Here is a 24,202-nt window from a genome sequence, read left to right as displayed (position 1 = left end):
TACAAATTTACGCAGAACACGTGATTTAGCTACAAATCAATGCGAAATATATGATGTAGCTTCAAATGCATACCAGACAAACGAATTTAACTTCAAATTGATGCGAAACACGTGATTTAGATTCAAATTCATGCAAAACACATGATTTAGCTTCAAATTCATGCGAAACCTGAAGATTTATCTTCAAATCTATGGAAAGAAACGATTAAGCTACAAATCCATGCGAAATAAACGATTTATCTACAAATCCATACGGACCAAACGATTAGCTTCAAATGCATGCGAAATAGAAGATTTATCTTTAAATTCATCCGAATAAACGATTTAGCTTCAAATGCATACAATACAAATGATATAGGTTCAAATCCATGCGAAACAAACGATCTAGGGTCAAATCTATGCGACATAGATATCTTCGCTTCAAACTCAGGCGACATACACGATTTAGCTTCAAATCTATGCAAAATAGAAAATTTTGCTTCAAATCTATGCGAAATAAAAGATTTCTCTTCAAATTGATGCGACACAAACGATTTAGTTTCAAATTCATGCGGAACATACGATTTAGCTACAAATCCATGCGAAATAGAAGATTTAGCTTCCAATCCATGCGAATCAAAAGATTAAGATTCAATTCCACGCAAAACACACGATATAGTTTCAAATTCATGCGAAACATACGATTTAGCTTCAAATCCATGCGAAACACATGATATAGCTTAAAATCCATGCGAAATACATGATGTAGCTTCAAATGCATACCAAACAAACGGTTTAACTTCAAATTGATACGAAACACGTGATTTAGATTCACATTTAAGCGAAACACATGATTTCTCTTCAAATTCATGCAAAACACATGATTTAGCTCAAAATCCATGCCAAATGGAAGGTTTAGATTCAAATCCATGCGAAATAGACGATTTAGCTGCAAATCCAAGCGAAACAAACGATCTACCTTCAAATCTTTGCGAAATAGATGACTTGGCTTCAAATTCATGCGACACAAACGATTTAGTTTCAAATTCATGCGGAACACATGATTAGCTTCAAACCCATGAGAAATAGAAGATTTATCTTCAAATTCATGAGAAATAAACGATTTAGCTTCAAATGCATACGCGATACAAACGATATAGGTTCAAATCCATGCGAAACAAACGATTTATCCATGCGAAATAGAATATTTAGTTTCAAATCTATGCGACACAAATGATTAAGCTACAAATCCATGCGAAACAAACGATCTAGCTTCAAATCTACGAGAAATAGAAGTTTGGCGGCGGTTCAAAGTGTCGTTGTCGTGGAAAGGAGAGGGGACACGTTTCGTCCGGGGCCCGCTAGAGGACTCATCAGTAAGGCTATCCTAGCGGGCCCTTGCCTTAGACGTAGGGGTAGGACGAAGTCTCTGTGTATATATAGGAATCGAGGCTGATCGGCTACTAGCGGGAAGAGGAGCCCTCTACTGGCGGGTCTGGAGGTAGCCGCCACAGAAGACTTGGCTTCAAATTCATGCGAAACAAACGATTTAAATTCAAATTCATTTGGAACACATGATTTAGCTTAAAATCCATGCGAAGTACATGATGTAGCTTCAAATGCATACCAAACAAACGATTTAACTTCAAATTGATACGAAACACGTGATTTAGATTCAAATTTAAACGAAACACATGTATGTCAAAACGACCCCGGTTGCAATTAACTCTTTGAAGGCTGCATTTATATACTTTTGAAAGACGGCTGACGAATTACATAACCCAAACGGAACCTTTAAAAATTCATAATGACCGGTGGGAGTTACGGGGGCGGTATATTTTCTGCTATTCTCATTAATGGGAACATGAAAAAATCCATTTCTGAGATCCAACGAACTAAATACTTTCGCGCCTTCTAATAAATCCAATTGATCCTCTATCAAAGGTAGGGGATATCTATCATTTACCATTTTTTTTTTATTAAGCTGTGTGTAGCCAATACAAATTCTAGTTGTGCCATCCTTCTTCTTTACTAGTACAATTGGACTTGCGTAATCTGAACAAGACTCTCGAATTATTTCATCTTTCAACCATGACGTTATTTGTTTATCAACTTCAGATTTATCGCGGTCTCTCGTACACTGGGATCTCGTCTTGCAGTATCAAGCTCATTTTAATCCCTACTTCTTTCGTTTTAGATGGTTTATCATTTGCAACACAATCTTCTATAACATTTCTGTGTTCAGGAACCGCAACGTGTGATAAATCTACATTGTCAACTATAGCCTCGACATTGACATTAAAAATTTCCGGCAAATCTATTTATTTAATAGAAATTTCTTCTCCTTTCATACTTAGTTCTACGGAATGTAAAAATTCTGTACTGATTATTAAACTATGGGACGACAAGTATTGGGTAGAACGTGTATATTTATTGGATATGTTATCTGATTTATTGCAATAGTTGTTGAAAATTCCCCTAATGTGTGGTTGTTCTCTGCTCCGACACCACGAAATTGCAAAATCTTATTATTCAATCAAGGAGCATCAATTTTAACATAATAATCCGCTCGCATCAAATTCAGATCGCTTCCAGAATCTATTAACGCTGTCAACTTACAATTTTCGACTTGCACCTCTTTAACTCGCTTCTTTCTCGACGCTTCAGACACACTACTCACAACCCTTGCTGGCCCATTCGCACCGTTACAGCTTGACGCAACATGCCCATAGCCTTGACACTTAAAACACTTGGGTCCTCTTTCTTTCGTCGGGCAGTTTGCAGCCGTATGGTATCGGTTTCCACACAAAAAATATCGCCTTAATTCTTACCGTGCCACTTGCTGTGATTCACCTTGTGACGAGGTTCCATGGACGGTCGTCTTCTTCTTCTCCTCAGGTCGCCTGTTTTTCGTTCTTGATTTTTCCTTCATGTCTTCGTAAATTTTGAATGTTTCTTTCAACTCACGTATATTTCTAGCACCGTACAATATCGTTTTGTTTGTCTCGAAATCCTGAACTCCGTCAATAATATACTTAATAACTGTTGAGACTTCCACGTCTGCTTGCTTCGCAATCTCCAACATTTGATAAATGTATTCTTGATACGACTCGTTCGATCTTTTAATTTTACGTGACAACTCTTTATGTATCTTGTACGTATCTGCAGTTTTACCAAATTCGGACTCCAATGCTCGCTTCATCTCGACCCATTTGCGACAACATTTTTCACAGTCGACGGACAATCTCGCCGTTGCACGCAATAACCGCTTCGCATAAATAACTTTTTGTACTTCACTCCATTCACATAGCTCCGCCATGTCTTCAAACTCTTCGAGCCAACAACGAATGTTTGCTTTATCGTCTCCGCTAAATGTACGCATGGACTCCACAACATCCCTGAATGTTAACGCCTGCATCCGACGCACGCATCGTCTCACATCGCTTCCTTCTTCTTCATCTTTACTGCCATCAATATCATCTTCTTCTTCGGCATGTTCGATTTGCAACATTATGGCTGCTTTAAGCCGATCTTGTAGTTGCTTTTTATTTCCCGACGTCCTCAGCTTGCGGCTCTTCAATTCTTCCTTTAAACCGGTTAACTTCATTGTTAGAATTTCCTCTAATTTGTCAGCAGATAGGCTTGCTTGTGATACTTCGACAACGGTATCGTTTCCTTCAGACATCTTGAAAGGTTTTTCAATGCACAACACAACAACTAAAGTTCAACTCTCAACTCCTACAGTCACAATATCATTGTTATCATTCAACGCTACCTTTTCCTCAAATCCCGGCTGAGCCCTCAAAATTATGTAGAAATTGTCTAATATTTAAACAATATAGAATCTGTATCGATTAGGAAAGGACAAAACGTGGTGAAGACAGAAAATATCGCGTACCGTACCTTCAACTAGGATTACAACTACTTCACTTAATTTTACAACTTGCAACACTCCTCACTCGACGACTCTCGTACACTCTTTGTCCACTCCAAACACGCTCCTCCGACACAATGCCTGCCTTTTCTAAAAACGTGCCAATCGCATCCGCCGGCACTCCGTCGCCAAGGGATTTTTTTCATCTGACCCGGCCTTCGCCAAAGTTTCTCTTCTATTGCCTACCATAATTACAAAGACTTAAAACTACGGTCCCCTAAGCCTAACACTCCTCCTCGTCCTAAACGTACCCACTAAATTACGATACTACAATAGTATAGAATTGTATAAAATAGTACAGAATTCGTTAAAAATCATTAAAATATCTTACAGTATATATCATCATTTACCCGCCGGAGCGGGAGGCGGTCGAGTGCTTCGAGCTCCAGGCCCGGGGATTAGCGCTCGCCAGATGGCATGCGGAGCTTTGCTCCCATGCCGGCGAGCGCGTCCCTGGGGCTCTCCTGCCACACTTCACCTCGTTGCGGGAGAGGCGGTTTGGCAGGCTCTCCTACCGTGCAACGCAGGTGTTCACCGGGCATGGCTGCTTCGGTGTTTACCTGTGTCGCATCGGTCGGGAAGCGACGAAGGGGTGCCACCACTGTGGCGCGGAGGAGGACTCGGCGCAGCATACACTGGAGGTATGCCCCGCCTTTTCAGTGCTGCGCCGAGTCCTAAGAAGGGAAGTTGGTCGCGACCTCGCTCTCTCCAGCTTAGTTGGGGCCATGCTGGAGAGCCCGACAAAATGGGCGGCAGCCATAGCCTTCTGCGAACAGGTAATGTTGCAGAAGGAGGCTGCCGAGCGGGGTCGCCGAGCAGCTGAGAATAGGCGGGCGGCGGGTGTACCAGATCTCTGGTTCAATTGCCCGCCGCCCGCCAACCGAGGATGTCCTTTTAGAAGTGGGGGCGACGAAAAGTCGTCGCCCCCGACGGCCGCCGGTGCGGCCGTCATGACGAGGCGGTGTGGAGTGCGGTCCCCCGCTCCGCCGAATCAAGATGATTCATGGGGGGAGGATTAATCTCCCCCCGGGATGCGGCCAGCCACCGCTCCATCCTGGTGGCCGGCCAGGCGAGGGGGAGCCGCGGTCGTGTTCTTGAGAGTTCCCGTGGCTCCCCCGCTAATCGCCAGCGCCCTAGGCCTCCGTGGGGGTTTTAGCGGGTCGAACCCCGCACTACCCCGCCCCGCCCTTCGGGCGGGACGGGGGTGTCTGACCAGCAGATTTCCCCCACGATAAATAAAAAAAAAAAAAAGTATATATCATCATTTTCTTCATTTATTTTGACAATTATTCAAAACTATTTTCTACATTTATTTTGTAAATTGTGCAAAATTATTTTCTCCATTTTTTTCGACAATTGTAGAAAACTATTTTCGTCATTTATTTTAGAAATTATGTACAGAAATGTTCCCCATCTATTTGGGAACTTATTTACAGGTATATTCGAAAACAAGTTTCGAATGCTTTAAAAACTTAATTGCCTGATGAAAATTTGTTTTATGAAATTTTATACTTGATTGAAACCGGAGAAAGATTGGACACGTTTGTTTCATTGGAAGATTGATAGCGTCGACAGCACGGGAAAAGCGCAAGCATCAAGCTGTAACGGTTGCATAATTACCGTTACGTCGAATAATTATTTTAATGAGCTGAAGTGTAGCAAATTAGTTTCAAACACGTTTCGAGCGCACCGGCGCCTCTGTTACTACCCTCCTCCGTCCGTGTGTCCGCAATAACGAAATTTTCTCGAGGCTTTTAAATGCTGTGTACTTGCTGCAGAATAAAAGCCTAATTAATTACCATCCACTGGAATGCCGCGTGCTCTCTGTGATTTAATTCGAGTCTCAAAAACGAAGAAAATTATTTCGATAAAAATTATTTCGATAAAATTGAAAGAATTCCTTTAGAAACAGCACTTAACAGACGACATCTTTTTTTTAATGTATTAGAAATCTCGGTTTTCAAACTTATTTAGTAATAGGATTTTAAAAAAATATAATAACTATCGAAGACAGAAATAATTGTTAAATATGCACCTAGAAAAATTCATCCAAATAATCTTCTAATACGTCCAGAAACTATTTCTGATACTTCTGCAATTAAATAAAATGGAATTTGACTGAATTCGATTGATATACTGGTAATTAATGTTGAACAAATAGGTGAAGCTACTTTAAATATAAATTTCATCGATTTTCGATAATTTAAGAATTTTAGAAATAAATTTTTCTACTGATGTTATTAAATTAATAATAATTTTAATCAAAATTCTAAGTATGTAAATATGGAAAAATTGATCACAACATTTAAATGCAATATTAACATTATTATCGATATAAATAAGTAATAACCAAAACTAAGAAATTATTTATTTGATAATTTAATTAGATATATAGAATGTTGCAGATTAACAATATTAGAAACAATATTAACAGTATTATAAACATGAATAAATACAAATTCAAGCTACGAGATCTTTTATTACTGAGGACAATATTAACACTATTGCAGATATGGACAAATATCGATTGAAAATAGAAACTTCTGTGGCGGCTACCTCCAGACCCGCCAGCAGAGGGCTCTTCTTCCCGCTAGTAACCAAGCCGCCTCGATCCCTATATATACAGAGACTTCGTCCTACCCCCACGTCTAAGGCAAGGGCACGCTAGGATAGCCTTACTGATGAGTCCTCTAGCGGGCCCCGGACGAAACGTCTCCCCTCTCCTTTTCTCGACCAAACACACACAACGACCGTCGCCAAACTTCTTTATTAAATAATTTAATCATATCGCTAAAATGTCGCAAGTTAATAAATATTATAAATAACATCACATTATTATACATATTTTTAGCACACGTACTGCCGAATCAGCTACGACATTGTTACAAATATAAATAAGTAAAAATGAAAACTAGACAATTCTTTATTAAACAATTAAATCAAGTGTCTACAACGTTGCAAATTAATTTGCTATTCAGCTGACGAGCTAAATGAACCAATTCGTAGGAAACGCGTCAGAAGATCGTTCCCGGATCAACGATTCCAAGAAAATTAAGTTTCAAACGAAAATGTCCGATGGATGCCGCGATCGAGCGCGGGAAATTCAAAAGCTGCCGGCGATGAGAATCGAATTCAAACCACTGGCAGAGAGCAGTTTACATATTTAATGGCGTGTGATTAAAGAAACCGCGCACAGTGAAAATAAATGCGTAAAGCTTCCGGAAACTCGACGGTTCCCGTGGGATGGCGGCTGATTAGGCGAACAGCGTTGCTTGGCACTGCGTCGGAACTCTCGTACAACGTAATGGCGGTTAATATCTCTATCGATTGGAATTGAAAACGGCGAAATTCCTGATATCCGAGATCGCCGACGAGCATTTGTATAAATTCGTTATTAAAATGAAAATACTCCGGGCCGCCGTTTCGGTTTTACGTTCTCGCTCCGCCATGACCGGGAAGGTTCAAAGGATGATATTTCAGCTGCGCGAGAAATGAACTCGCGAGCTGCGGTCTCCGTTGCATTTTTTCGACCAACTGCAAAATTTTTTTTTGAAATTTTTGACGGCAAAAGTTATGTATATACACAAAAAATTGTGTAACAATATGATTATATACAAATTATGTTTCGTTGTTAAAATATTTTATATTTTTTAAAAAGTCCGAAAAGGGGATTGCGACAGGTTGCATGAATACAAAGAAAGAAAAACATTTTTTTTTATTGTGTAAAAAACAAAAGACCGAGTAAGTAATACATAGTTACTATAAGCTCTACATTACATATTTATGTATGGTATTTAATTATAATATAAAATCCGAACCAAAAATGTCATGCTTCAAATATGATAATTTTGTCATGTTCAACTTATTATTATACGATTATAATATTGTTGCGAAGTACACAATTTCTCTCGCGTCGCGGCATTTTATTTACAATAAAGGATATTAACTATAACACAATTCGATACAATAACAATTCAGGTCTTTTAGAAGTAGGATGTTGAGTTGTCCTTTCAGAATCCTTGTCGTAGACAGCGAGCGGTGCCATGGCGAACAACGCTGTCATTGTTTTTGCTCTTCTATATAAGCACGTTCGTTAATAGAACGATCTTCCATTTAATGGGCAAAAATGTCGGATTACGGAAGCAGGTGAAGTCGTATTTTTAAGTTAAAAAGCAAACCGGTCGCCGAAGCGCGCACAAAGTTTTTGTAATCTCGTTGTTCTTCCAGCGAGAGCGAGGGGGGGGGAGACTTAACGCCGTGCTTTCTTTCGATCTTGATCCTGATTTATCTGAACTTTGACGCTCCCATTTGTCCTTCTTTACGCCGCCAACACGCGGTTCCGGCTTCTTAAGCCGGTGGTCGCATTTCCGGCGTTGTCGTCCACGGTTACCATGTCGTGCGATCGATCTTCATTCAGCTGCAGTTGGTCAGGGGCTTCGGTAATTAATTCGCTGAATCTGGTCGCTACTTGCTTCCATTTCAGCAGGTCAGCTGGCTGCAATGGTAGACGATCGATCAATCCCCGGGAAAATCTATGTAATTTAGACCACGATTTGTTCTCCTTCGATTCGAGGAATCAGTCTTGCGAGCCCGTTAAATCGTGAGCGTTTCTACAACCCGACAAAGTATAATCCTCCCGGTCTCGAATATTAATTAACAAGAGCCCGGACTGATCGAATTCGGCAGCGATAAATAAAAATAGAATCTGCCCGACCTACATCCGTTCATTAACTTGCCCCGGAGAGCAACGCTCTGGGCCAGATGACATCAGCGAAAGAAATAGATCTGTTTCGAACAGTTTTGGTATGAAATCCCGAGATTTCCATTCGGATTTCACCGTTGGGCAATTTTTGTCTTTGGCTCTTTAACGACAAGAGGAAATTCAGTAGGAAATTCGTTAGGAATTTTACTAGAAAAAATAACTTGGTTGTATTTTACGTACAAATATCTAACAATTTTAATATGTTTTAGAATCTTCGGTATTAAGTACACCAGAAAATTGACTAGGAATATCACTAGAAAAAATTATTTGTTATGTTCAGATTTATGTATTTTATGTATAATTTTCCATCGATGTTTCCGTATTTTTTAAATTTTCGATATAAAGTTCTGTAGAAAAATCATGAGAAACTAACTAGGAGATATACTAAGAAATTTACTACATATGATTACTAGGTCTATTAAGATTTATGTATTTTATGTATAAATTTCCATCAATGTTTAATCAGTTGAAAATCTTTGACGGATGATTTTTCTAGAAACTTCACTGGGAAAGTCACTAGAAAACTCGCTAGTAAATTCGCTAAGAAAAATTACATTTTTATACAGATTTTTATATGTAATTTTTATATTTAAATGTCCATTAATGTCGATAAATTTTAAAATCGTAATAATACTGACGCGATAAATGTTTTTATATAATAGTAATATCTTGAATATTAGTAATTGTATGCAAGAGAACATTTGTGTATGTTTTATGCAAATTTCAGCTGAATGCTTACACATGTTATTAGACCAACTGGACTAATTCACTAACTGGACAATTCACTAAAAGGTACCGATCGAAAAGATATAGCGATGTTTTTGGAACCTCGTGTAGCACCTAGTCTGGAGTGATTAATGGATTCAGGTTGGTTACCTCGCTAGCGGACGACGAAAATAAGAAATTCCATTAACACTTAACCTGAATCGACCAAGCAGGGCTCCTGGGTTAAAAGAACAGATTCTTATAAAAAAGAGGATCCAGTAAAAGGGTTTCTTACTGGCTTAATTTAAAATGGCCTCTAGAAAGTCATACTGATAATAATAGAAGAATCTTCTGCAGTACCAAGACTGGAGTGATTAATGATGTTATACATAACCTAAACTCATTCACTAGAAATTTAGAAATAACAAAGACATTATTTATAGAAGAAGGCTATATACAAACTAAGATTTGTACATCTCACTAGAAGGAAAAGGTCACTAGAATGTGAGTAGAATAATCCTAATTCTAACCTAAACTCATTCAATAAAAATTTAGAAATAACGAAGAAATTATTTATAGAAGAGAGTTATATACTAAAGAACTAGATACAAATTAAGGTTTGTATATCTTACTAGAAGATAAAGGCCATTAGAAACTTAGCAGAAAGTCATATCATAGTAAATATTTGGAACCCTACAGGCATGCCAAAATTAAACTATTGAAGCCCTAGGAGAAGCAGTGTAAAATTAAAGAATAACACAATCTGAAAATTTAGCTCAACCCCATCTGGGGGTAAGATAATTTCGAAGCAACGTGTAACCTCCGTGGCCGTATTTCTGGGATTCTACGTCATCTGCTAGTTAAGTGAGTCAAAACTCAAATATTAAAGCCGTAGGGGGCTATTATAATGTGCTAGAATTAGGAAATAGCCCGAACAGAGTCGGTGGTATCGCGATCCAAATATTAAATCCTTAGTGGGACTATTGTATCGCAGAATTAGAGGATTCCGCAAGTGCAGAATTTACATGAAAAGGAAGATGATATAAAGCAATCTTTAACCTTTATGGTTATATTTCTGGGATTCTACCTCGTTCGCTGGTCAGGTACCATACCCCAAATGTTAAGCCCTTGGGGAGACCATTATATCATAGAAGTAGAGTATTCCACAAGTGCAGAATTTATACTAAAAGGAAGATAATTTAAAGCAACCTTTAACCTTTACGGTTATATTTCTGGGATTCTAGATCGTTTGTGCTAGAGAGGGCTATTAAACCTGAAATATTAAATTCCCAGGGACGATATTATATCATAGAATTATTTATAGCTCAAATCGGGAGAAAATGATTTAAAGCAATCTAATCTGGATTCATAAATATAGGGAACAAAACTCTAATGTGGTAATGCAGTATCAATGGTACCAATATACGCACTGCCAAATTCTAGGATGTTAAAACCTAGAGTAATAAAATTTAGGATGACAAAGTCTATGCCCCTTAAAGCTAGTGTACCGACGCATTGAAACTAAGATCTAGGGGTGTTAAAGCTTAAGCTAGTATTCTAGAGTATTCTTTGGAAGTATATGTTTTCCTGGGGATTCACAAAAGAGAGACCCAAAATGTGGGATGTCACCTCATCTAAGGCCCCTAAATCTGGGATGCTACCATCTAGGGTCCCTAAAACTGGAATGTCACTATCCAGGATCCCTAAAAATGAGATGTTACCGTCTAGGATGCTTAAAAACTGGGATGATATCGTCTAGGGTCTTTAAAACTGAGCTACCACCATCTACGGCCCCTAAATCTATGTTACTATGATGCAATGTTCAACAATCTATGTTACTATAATCTAGTGTTCCAAAATCTATGTTGCTATGATCTACTGTTCCATAATCTATGTTACTATGATCTAGTGCTCCAAAATCTATGTTGCTATAATCTAGTGTTCTGTAATCCATGTTACTATGATCTAGTATTCCAAAATCTATGTTACTATGATCCAGTGTTCCAAAATATATGTAACTATAGTCTAGTGTTCTGTAATCCATGTTACTATGATCAAGTATTCCAAAATCTATGTTAGTATGATTCAGTGTTCCAAAATCTATGTTACTATAATCAAGTGTTCCAAAAATGTTGCTATGATCTAGTGTTCCGTAATCTATGTTATTATGATCTAGTGTTCCAAAATCTATGTTGCTATGATCTAGTGTTCCGAAATCTATGTTACCATGATCTAGTGCTCCTAAATCTATGTTATTATGATCTAGTATTCTGTAATCCATGTTACTATGATCCAGTGTTCCAAAATCTATGTTACCATGATTTAGGCTCCCTAAATCAACGTTACTGTGGTCTAGTGTCCCAGAATCTATCACACCGTGATCTGCAACATCAAAACCTGCGATTGTGAAGTCTGAGGTACCAAAATCCATCATTCTTAAACAACGTGGCGCGAAAACGATCTATTCGCGCACAGGATTAGTCCAGGATTGAAGAGTGAGACAGTCGGGGGGAATTTCGGGTTGTGTCAAAGGCAGATAGTCGGATAGGGGAACGTTTAAGCTTCGCGGTCATAGAACAGGAATGGGTGAGGTTAAGTCCCGGGGCTTACCGTTAAAGTGAAAAAGACAGAGCAGCGCTATCGGAAGCAGCGAACCGCGTAGTTCCGATCTCTCGGTCGGGGATGTCTTGGTAAATCAAGAAGCTTGCCCAGCAGCTCTCCGTGACGGCCGCCGACGTCCTGCCGTATTAAGCCCAGGGCGTCCCTCACAATCACATCGGCGGTCACCCCCGGATTGTCAGCTGGTCGATGCGAAATTACCATTTAATCACCGCTCTTACGATTCTTGGCCCCCCGCCGGTAGTTATAGTCGTGCGGGGACGGATGGCGTCGGATTTATGGTAACCATTGGCCTGCTACTTGGCGCTACTTTCCTAGTTGATCGTGCTAAACGCTATTGAGGTTAGGTTAGTGGAACTTATCCGTTGTCGATGGTGATGATGTTCCGAGCTAATAAGGGGAACTTTGACTTTGGAACGACTCGATATACAATTGCGACCGTTAGTGCAACATGGCGGATGGTTGGGTTATGGTGCCAATGTCTAGTTATTTTTTGGTGATTTAACTAGTAGCGTTAGTTTTTGATTGTTCTGTTTAGAACGTTTTTGTAAATGCCTGTAGAAAATTGTATTTATGCAATTGTTTCGATGTAACATTGTTCTTTGAAATTGTTATTGCTATAGAATTGTTTGAAAAGCTGTTAAAGAACGCTTTGGAGGTTAGGTGTGTGACACTTGTCCGTTCTTGATGATTTTGTAAGTCAATAAGGGAAATTTGACTTTGGAACTATTCGATATTCAGTTTTCTGACGACTGCTGACTCAATTGGGACCGTTTGTGCAACATGGCGGACAGTTAGGTTATGGTGCCAATGTCTAGTTATTTTTTGGAGATTTAATTAGTAGTGTTTCAATATGGAATTATTTTTTAACTTTGTTGTTGCTGTAGGATTATTTAAACAATGGTTAAAGTGGAGAACTTTCTACATGAAAATAAGAAATGCTGAAATATTATTGCTTAAAGCGATTTTTCAAATAAAATTGTTTTGTAGGCAGAAATGAAATGTAAAATCTGAAAAACTTGGTTTTTGTTCGATTTAAAGGGTGCAATTTTTTCTGAGCAGATATAATGTAGGAGAATTTGCAAAAAAACAATCGAAAGGAAGGTACACCATGCGTCGAATTGGAAATTATTGGGTCTCAGCGTTCATTGATTCGAGTTTATAAATGACAAAAACGAGGAAATGCTACTTTATTTATGGAAGTCGATATTTATATTGCAGATAGGGACAGGCAGCGTAAAACGATTAATTAGCTGCGACGGAAATTGATGACTTACGTTAACAAATAACGGTACAAATGTGCGAAAGTTTCTGTGAACGACTGCTGTTCGTTTACTTTCCTCGACCAGTGCTATCAACAAATTAAAAAACCAAATTCCCAATCCTGTCCAGTTCGAGGACTGGATGCTTTCGTGATGAATATGGAGTGCCAGAAATAAGTAAATTGACAAATTAGTAAATTAAGAAGTTGAATGAACAAAATCAGGAATGATGAAATAAATAAATTAGGAAGTCAAAGATATGTGAAATAAGGGAGATAGGACATGACAGAATAAACGAAATAAGAGATGGCAAAATAAATAAATAAATGAAGAGAAACAAGAAATTGGTGGAAACCAGAATGAACAATTGAAGAAACACATAAATTAACAAATTACAAGCATTGAATAAACAAAGTCTGGAATGAGGATACAAAACAATTCAGAAATTGATGAAATGATGAATTAAATAAATTAAGAAATAATGGCAAAAAAAATTAAATGATTCACAAACTGACGAAAACAAAAATTAACCTATTAAGAAATGAAAAACTGGAGAAACGACGTGATAAATGAAGCAACGAAGAAACAAACAAATTAAGGAATACGGAAATTAACTGAAATTACTATAATACTTTCTGAAGCAACATTGAGAATGGCGTTTGAAAAATGTCGCAAAATCGATCTCGGGTGCGTGAATTTGATTCAAAAGTACCAATGCAGCGTCGGACCCTATTTTAATTACTCTTCGTTAGCATGGAGCTTGCAAGGATTTTTTCCAAAAGCGGTGCGCATCAAAGAACACGTCGAAGTACGAAAATGAAATTTTACAAACTGTCTGACACAGCGTGACCCCTTTTAATTATCGGGCACCGTTTCGAATCAACGATTGAGCAACATGGCGGAATTATTGCTTAACTCAGCGTTCGTCGTTTACTTGTTCATTTCATCAGCGTGCGCGTGCAATCGAAAAGAATGCGTTGTTATCCTCGCGAACGACCGAATTAAAAACACGTTAACACTTTTCCGGCAACCTCGCGTTGTTCCGCGTTCCCGTCAACTTTGATTCGCCATTCAGTTAAATGCGCAGACTTGCAGCAATGAATTTCTTTAGTCGTTGCGAATTCATTCGATTCAAATCTTGTTAAACAAAATATAAAAACGAAGATTTGTATATGTCTTTATATATTTATATTATATATTTTATATTTTATACTTTTTTATATTATATATTTTATATTTTATACTTTTTTATATTATATATTTTATATTTTATACTTTTTTATATTATATATTTTATATTTTATACGTTTTTATATTATACATTTCATATTTTATACTTTTTTATATTATACGCTTTGATAATAAACGCAGGCCATTTTCTATCGAATCGAATTTCTATCAAAAGGTGAAAAATTCATTTCGACAAAGTGAAATGTTGCAGAAGAAAATTAGGGGAGGGGTGCATATATTATTTAAATTATGCATATTGACTGTGTGTGTATTGACTGTATTTTATTATACTTTATAATAATATTATCGATAAGAATTCTCGAAACATTTTTCTCAAAAATATATGTACATATACGATTTAACAAATGCAATAAAATTAATATTTTTCCTTAAACATGTATTTGCAACCAGTGCAAGTGAAATAATGTGTACGCGTGTACATACAGGGTGCTCCATATAAAAGAAACCTTAAACTTATCTCCTTCATTCTATTTTTTTACCATAATAGTATGACCATTAAAGCATCTTTAGTTATATTGTTTTTCATTAGCATGAAGCGTATATTGGATAAAATTTAATGTTCCAGAAATATTTCTTACATGGCAGCTAGGAAGGTTAATAGAATGGTCTGTTTTAGGTGCGACAATAATAATATTATTCTTGTGAATAATGAACTACATTCTTCTGAGAAATATATGTGAAATTATTAAGAATAATATTGTTAGTATTAGCAATATTGGAATATAGAAATAAAGAAATAGAAACAAATACTAAAAATTGCTAATTAGAAAATGAAATTGAAAGTAACAAATAGGACAAAAAATACCGTAATTAGCATAATATTATGAAAAATAACTTATACGTGCCATTAAAATTAATAATATTAGAAAATGAAAATACCAAATGGAAACTAGACATAAATATTGCCTATTAAAAAATAAAAATGAACGTAGCAAGTGGTAAACAAAAATATAAATTGCTACCTAGAAAATAGAAATGAAAAATATCAAATGATAATTAAAACAAAAGATTGTTAATTTGAAAGTAAAAATAAAAGTATGAAGCAGTAAATAAAATAAGAACAAAATAAAAAGTGACTAATTAGAAAATAAAAATGAAAGTAATAACTAGAAGCTGAAATGAAAAATTGCTGAACAGAGTATAAAAATCGAAACTAATAGTAAATACCAAATTGAAAAATTACCAAATGAAAAAATAAAAATTGGAATAACAAATACAACATAATATACAAAACTGTCTACCAGAAAATAGAAATGAAAGTTCTGAGTAAAAACTGAAATTAAAAATTGCCAAATAGATTATAGAAATTAAAACTCCGAGTGGAAGCTTACATAAAAAATTGCCAAACAGATAGCAGAAATTGAAATGCCAAATATTATAGAAAATGAAAGTAAAAATTGTCAATTAGAAAATATAAAAATGAAAGTACTGATTTGGAAACTGAAATTAAAAATTGTCAAATAGAATACAGACATTAAAACATCTAGTGGAATCTAACATGAAAAATTGCCAAATAGATACTACAAATTAAAATATCAAATAAGAAATAAAAGTAAAAATTGCCAATTAAAAAATAAAAATGGAAGTACTGGTGCGTGTGTGTGTAGAAACGGAAATTAAATATTGCCAAATAAAATATAAAAATGGAAACTGATAAATTACAGTAACACGAACTGAAATGAAAAAATGCCGAATGGAAAATAGAAATAAAAACTTTCGTTAGTATTTGCACAAAGTAGAGAACTGATTCTGAGAATTGTCAACTAAAAAATATAAATGAGAGCACCAAAGGTGAACAGAGAATATGACTCAAGATATGAAACGAAATAACAATTGCCAATTAGGGAGGAAAATTGAAAGTAGAGAAGGTAGGAAATAAAAATGGTGGACTTAGCATAAAATAATAATCTGTCTGTTCTGACCCACAACTTTTTTGCTATTTCATTAACATTGGATAGCGAAATCTAAACTTGTATTTTAAAAAATTGGAGTTTGAATAGTTTTCTAATTGTGGTTTAAGATGGAGACCTAACTTCCGGTTACTTTAGAATTTACCAAATCTAGCTTAAACCCTAGAAAACGCCATTTATATTTTCTAGTCGGATCTTCCTTCGGATACTTAATTTTGAAAATAAATTACAAAAGGACTGTGGAAAATGCCTCCCTCTCTTTAAGAATTATTTAAACATGTTTAAATGTTCGTAATATTGTAAAACAGTGTATCGTCGTAATCAGGAGAATCTGTAGAATTATTCTACGCAAATATCATGCGTGTGGCATTCACGGTTAAAGAAAAATGAAAAATTTTCAATTAAGAAGCTAAAAGAAGTTGTAGTCGACAGTTTGACGTTTCGTTTTAAAATGAATTTTTATAATCTAAAACAAATTTTAGATTATAATGATTTCTAAATTTGTGGTAAAATCGTAAAAATCGTTACGTACGCTCCTTGAGGAAGATTATGGTCTCCCTGACCGACTGCAGCGATTTCTTCGATATTATATCGTCGTCTGCGTCCTGTCTGCCAAGAAACATATCAGAAACTGAATTTCACAAAATTACAAAATTTTTTGATTTTTGATAGCCAAACATTACAATGACCTTTGAAAAAATATGTGTAAATATGCACAAAATAGCGATGATCTTCAATACTTGGAAGAAAATGATCTCGAAAGAAAAGAAGAACATCAATCGTAATATTCTTAGCTCTGAACTAAAGAAAGTTGGCACATATTTTTGATATCAGCAAAAATACGAAAATATTTTATTATACAGGGTAAAATAAAATAAACTAACTAAAATAACGAAATATTTAATTTCTCACTGATTTTAACCAAATAAATCGTACAACAATAAACCTAAATACATTTGACGATTTCTTTGAGTTTTATTAATTAGTCTATTTGGACATAAATACAAGTGATATTTGTTAGAATTTTATAAAATAACAAGAAATCCAGTAAAATCGAATGTAGTACTTCAGAACAGTCAATAATTTCATTCAACCGATCACAATAAATTTCATCGGGGAGCACATAATTATAAAATTCCAATGAAACTAATACAATAAATTTCATTAAAGTCCGCGTGTCCGCGATCAAATGAGGAACCCGGCGGAAGCTGAGAACCGGGTAGATCCGTGGCCATAAATAACGCAAAATAATATTCAGCCGGGTTAATTAAAAATAATATTTCATTGTGGACGCGGTGCGCGGCGCGGATCTCCATTATCCTCCGCCATTTTTAAAAACGCGATAGGACCGACCGACTCGTTTCCATTCCGAATTCCGTCAGGTAGTTTATTAAAAAGAAAAAATGAAACGCATAAAACAACGGAAAGAAATCAAAGCGTTCGGGCTAAGAAAAAACAATCAAGAGCGTGTTCGTGTCACGTTCGCTTTAACTGATTCATGCTAGCGATAATTAAACGCAAGCTCGGCCGCGTCGGCCGACTTGTTAGTCCCGAGATAATTATTGTTCGGCAGGCAATTATAATTCTTACTTTACTGTGTTGCCGGGCGTGTGATCGCCGATCTTAATGATCCTAATTGCACCTATAACCTTTCGCAGCGCGTTGATTTTGTAATTAAATCCGCGCAGATCGACGAGCTAGTCGCGAGCCATTTTTATCCGCTGATAAAACCGGAATACATTTATGAAATGTTACAGAATTATTTCTTCATTTATGAGGTTCTTGAGAATTAATTTATGAGAATTCGTGGATCGTATCGAGCAAAAATTTTAATAAAATAAATGATAGTACGTAATATGTAGTAAGAAGATTATGTTAGCAAACAAACTAATTTATTCAATAGATTTTAAACAATTTTAGATCAGTCTTCCATTTTAAACAATTTTAAATTAGCCTTTGATCACAAACAATATTAAATCAGTTTTCCATTTTAAGGAATTTTAAATTAGCCTTTGATCATAAACAATTTTAAGTCAGTCTGCGATTTTAGACAATTTTAAATCAGTCTTCAATTTTAAACGATTTTACACATTTTGTAGTCAAACCGTTAACCGTGGCGCAGGTAATAAGACTGGGGAAAAAGTGGGTAATTGGGTAATTGGTGTTGTGCAGAAGGTAAGGGGAATACGTGACGGTGAGAGAATTTTGGCGACCAGATGTAGGCAGCGTTGAAGGAAATATTACAGGCAGGAAATAACGGCTTTTCGGTATAATTAGATACTATTATTACGGTCGCTTATTTGTTTGTGGAAAGACGCTTGCAGTACAGATAGAGTCGTTTGGTAATTTTCGGAATCTATTGTATGGTAGGGACGGTGTTGGATCGAGCGGTCGAGCCACGTATGCTTTATTACTTTAGATAGCTTCTATATACTTTTAACGCGGAACAACAAGTCTTAGTGGGCATGAGGCGAAAAAAGATAGAATTACAATTGGATTATGTGCAAATGCGTTAGGCACACATAAGATTATGCCTATTGTAATTTATAAATATAAAAACCTAAGAGCTTTGAAACATGTACTTTCATTACCTTACAGGCAGGAAATAACGGCTTTTCGGATAATTAGATACTATTGTTAATTTTACTATTGGTAATTTTCGGAATCTATTGTATGCTTATGCCCCGACGGTGTTGGGTCGAGCGGTCGAGCCGCGTATGCTTTATTAAATAATAGATAGCTTCTATAATACTTTTAACGCGGAACAATTGCAGTTTCTAAGTTGATGGTTTTTTCGAGCCGTCTTCTTTCCGGCAATAAAGTCATTTCTGCATTTTCGAGTAATGCACGCCTCATCGGCAGCATTTTTTATAATAGGGTCATTAGCACGCACCGCTTCGGTCGCCCGTCCAGGGTTTCTTGCTACCTGCGGCACTGCGTGCTACGTCACTTTTACATCCCCTTTCATCGCGTCACTGGTCAATCAATTTCTATTCTTCGTTTCTTGTGTCATTGTGTCATTGAACAAAAAGTCTTAGTGGACATGGGGCGAAGAAAGATAGAATTACAATTGGCTTATGTGCAAATGCGTTAGGCACACATAGGATTATGCCTATTGTAATTTATAAATATAAAAACCTAAGAGCTTTGAAACATGTACTTTCATTACCTGTAATTTTTAAATCGCAGTCAAATGCACGGATGAGTAGAACGTTATTTTCAGATTGATTTGAAAACCATTTCGAACCATCAGTAAAACAATATCAGGAGGAAAACAAATATCGGAGAAAGTAAAATGATGTTAAATGATTGCGAAGCCTACAAAATTTCGCTACAAGAAGAGGAACATTTTAAAATTATATATTTACCACCTAATACAGCATTTGTTCTGGAACCAATGGATCAAGGGATCATAGGAAAAACAAAAAGAATTTTCCGGCACAAGCTTTTGCAAATTGTTTTAACATATGATCAAGGAATAAATGAATTTTATGACGATTACACATTAAAAACCTGTATTGACATTTTATCGGATTCGTGGTTCAAAGTTACAACAAAGAACATAAAAAATGCATGGAATAAACTGCTACATAATAGTAATCCTGCTGGCCCTCCAATTCAATCACACATGGGAGAGTTTGAACCTGATTGGCCAGAGATAATGAGTGCAATTACAGGAGAGCAATGCACCCTGATACATGCCACACAATTTTTATTAGACTGTGAGGAGGAAGAAAGAAGGAACGAAAACGAAAATACAGAACTGCAAAATGAACCAAACAACCACAATAAATTACATGCGGCCCTTAAGTTATTGACATCTTACAGTAAACATCATACGTATTCATATACAATGGTAAAAATTTGCAGCCAATTTGAATATGAATTATTTACAAATTAATGTTTTTTTTTACATTATTTGTTATGAGAAAATAGAGGAAAAACACCACCTTGTTATAACGACGTATTTTATTTATTACGTAATTTGCTAAAATAAAATGAATTACAGATTAATTATCAAGTAAATAAATGTTGTTCAGTCTCATTGCAAGGCTGGAAATCTGTTTCGGTTTCTTTCCGTATCCAGGAAGAAGATCCGAAAGAACGAAATTATTTTATTGTGAAAAGGTGAAAGTTTTAGTATTTAAGGTGTACCCGGTGACTATGCGACGCATCCCGATTGCCATAGCCAGGGTGGTACCAGCGATCGCGAACTCTCTGACCACCCTTCGTACCTGCGAAAACTGTGACAGCAGCGCACTAATTTGCATCTGATCGATTGTACCAAACCATCGGAAAATAGCATTTAAGGCTACAAATTTGAATCTTTTGGGAGAATCAAATAAACATCATTGCCTAAACTTTTCACCATCGCACACCACGTGCATCTTGGCAGCGCATTACGCACAACGTCTATCGTCTTTGATTCTATTGGCAACACAAATATCTGTCCAAACTATATCACGTTTGGTCTCATTTGAATCAGAAATCCATCAGCAATATGTTAAAAAAAAATCAGTATTAAAATGTTAAAATTAAAAAAAATCTATGTCATTGTATTATGAGTTGTCTTCCGGGAATTCGAGTCAAAGGAGCCGGGGCGCGTGCCGCAGCACACGTGTTCACCGACTCGCATAGCGAGAAAATCGATAAATTACAGGGTCGCGCAATATCTCGGTGTCAGAAGTGGCATACTTAAGTCGCGCCAGGAAGAGAGACACTACTATACATGTATATACGGTCTAAGGACGTAACGCCCACGCGACACAATCTCTCAATAAGAGCGCGGTCCCTAGATCGAGACGTTCGATCTCAATCCATAAAACCGCGGTGCCACCAGTCTGGCTCATAATGCGTCACGGCTGTCTGGCCTCGGAAAGCGACGGAGAGGCTCTTCGGAATCGAGCAGATAGCACCGTAGGACCGCTGTCAGCCGGCAAAGACCGAGCACCCGGCGATCTATCATCCGCGATCCTCTCCCGGGAACGATTGTTAAAGAGTTTCGAATGGCGGCCGGCCATTTGCGATCGATGGCCCATCCACGCGCGAGCGCGATATCGGTTTTTCCACCTAGAATTAGTATCTGGCTACGTTCAACCCCCCGTTTGACTCGGCAGCCGTTCCTCCCCGCCCCTCTCCATAAGAGACGAGAAGAATCCCGGGGGTTATAGGAAGAGGATTCTCGAGGTTCGAATCTCCTGATGATCGGTCAGCTTAGCTTTTTACGGGGGCCGTATGAAAAATCTATCAGGGTTAAAGCGTCGCTGAATCATTGATCGCTTATGCACACCGGCGCGGCTTTATCGGATGGATTCTCCTGTGAGGAACCGTTTCCGAGCGGCGCGCTGCTTTGAAAAATTCAGCCGCGTACCGGGCACTAATAGAGGACTTTTTGCAAGTTGATGAGCCATCCGAACCGGGCGCGCCCGTTAATTATTTTATGACGCGTCGTCCACGGGATTCGCGGCGATGCTGGGGGAGGACTTAGGCTGTCTTCCCACTTGGAACAGTTTTATAACCAATTTCAATCGACCGATTTCAATGAAATTTTCAGCGTGTACAGGGTGTTCCACGTAACCGTTGCCACGATTTTTTCCAGCATCTCCGGCGGTCTAACAAATAAACGTTTCGAACAAATGTTACTCGGTTTTTAGCCGGCTACGGATTGCGATATAAAAAGCTTCAGAAAGAAATAATTTACGTGAAGAAATCAAGGTCACTTTCATTTTTTTTTAAGTTGCACAAGACGAATTCGATGACCTGTTATACCACGACCTTCGGATGACCTTGACGTAACACAGTTTTCAATGACAACATATCACTTCGTTGATCGCATTTTTTGTGCGTCAAGGTTGTCCGTAGGATATGGTGTAACATATCGTTGGATTCGTCTAGGCACAAGCTACAATGATATGAAGTAAAAAATATAAGATGCAATTTAAGAAAATGAAGATGACCTTAATTTTTTGGAATAAAACACTTATTTCTGAAACTTTTTATACCGCATTATTCCGACTATTTTTTATTCATATTAACATTAGATTTACGGAACCCGTTAAAATGGCGTGTCACCAATTTTTTAATTTACAATTACGGCAAATGTTACAACAACACTTGTTGAGAATCAGAATAAACGTCTTATTGTTACTTTTATAAACTCATTTAAAACAGCTGTTTTTTGTCTAGAAATCTAGTATTAAATAAATATTCCAAAATGTATAATCTTATCTACAAACATCAATTCATCGAACAGTAGTATAAATATTCAACAATAACATTTTTAATCGTCGTAAAATCGATGATAATATTATACCCTCTGAAAAGCGTTCCGTAATAGGTACAGTAAATTCTCCCTAATTGATGCTCAGCTTAGAAACAAAAATAGCCAATTTGGGAAGAAGAGATACAATTATTCGAGCTTTGCGGCTCGTTTTTATAGTTAACGATCGTCACCAACTATAAAAGCGAGCCTCAAGGCCACGAAAGCATTCTTTTTGGAAGAAAATTGCTGCTATATTTTTAGACATAATCATTTCAAATTTATATTTATTTATATGTAAAAAGAAATTTGTATTCTAAAGATTTCTATTGAATTTTCAATGAAATAATCATCAATTATTAATGAATTGAAAATGAAATAAAAATTGAGACCATCTTCAACGAAAAATTTTAATTGTGACCAACGATGCCCTAAAATATTGGTAGCGGTACGGTAAATTTTGTTGGCGCCTCGGAGTCGCCATTCGAGTGCAAAGGGTTAGGTTTTAAAATCAATCGTACGTCAGCGGTGTCTGGCATTCTTCGAGCGTCATTTAAAAATGTTTATTGCTCCATGATATAGTAAAAAAATATACGGTTACGATCGCGAGAGTCTACAGAATCGTTCTACGAAAAATTCGTGCCTCTAGCGTCACAAGTTACACCGGGAAAAATTCTCAAACGCGATAATTTGTCTGCTGAAAAAGAAACTCATCTCCCAGCAATTCGAGTTTCAAACTGAAATCTTCGAAGAACCGACAAAGAGATCGAGAAAAGATCGTCTCGCGATGTGTAAATGAGATCGGAATTTACGAGATAAAATTCATCGTCGGTTATCATCACGGCCGGAAGCGTGACCGCGGCCTAATAAGTGTCCTCGAGCGGGTGGTTTCGCTCACCTTTTGGAGCTCTGCGCGCCCATCGCGGCGATCACGGCCGATTGGCGGGAAATTCGAACGGGGTTCCAGCGCGTCCGCGGTGCGGCAACAGCAATCAACCGAATAATTTAAGGGTCCACGGTAGGTAACGGTAGGTTACGACGCGGATCGCGACTATATTTCCGTCATCGACGCGAACCTATCTGCTTAACGACCAGATTTCCCACGATGCGCAGCACGCACGCGTGTACAAATCGAGAGGACCGTTCGATACAGTCTTTTGTTCCACTGTCGCTATTAAAATAACGTGATTCCGCGAACGGCACCGGGACAGGAGCGTAATAGAAACACCGATACCGAACCGGCCGCGGCCGGCCGATCGTCACCGATTTTTCGATTTCCCGCTAGCTCCCGTGGACCCCCGTGGACCCCCATGAAACCAATATGGCTGCCGTGAAATAATGGGACAGTATAGACAATAGACAAATCAACTTTAAATTCATCGCGCCCTGCCAGCCGAGAATCATTCTCCCCGACGTGAAACAATTCGCTCGATTCCATTCGAAACGAGATTAGTTTTTTGGTTGATGCGCACATCGGGACGAACATGAATTCTTCTGGAAATTTGGCGGTACGTCATGCGG

Source organism: Megalopta genalis, unplaced genomic scaffold, assembly GCF_051020955.1.
Source record: "Megalopta genalis isolate 19385.01 unplaced genomic scaffold, iyMegGena1_principal scaffold0086, whole genome shotgun sequence".
Classification (NCBI taxonomy): domain Eukaryota; kingdom Metazoa; phylum Arthropoda; class Insecta; order Hymenoptera; family Halictidae; genus Megalopta; species Megalopta genalis.
The sequence above is the reverse complement of the archived record's forward strand: the minus strand, read 5'-3'. Positions refer to the sequence as shown.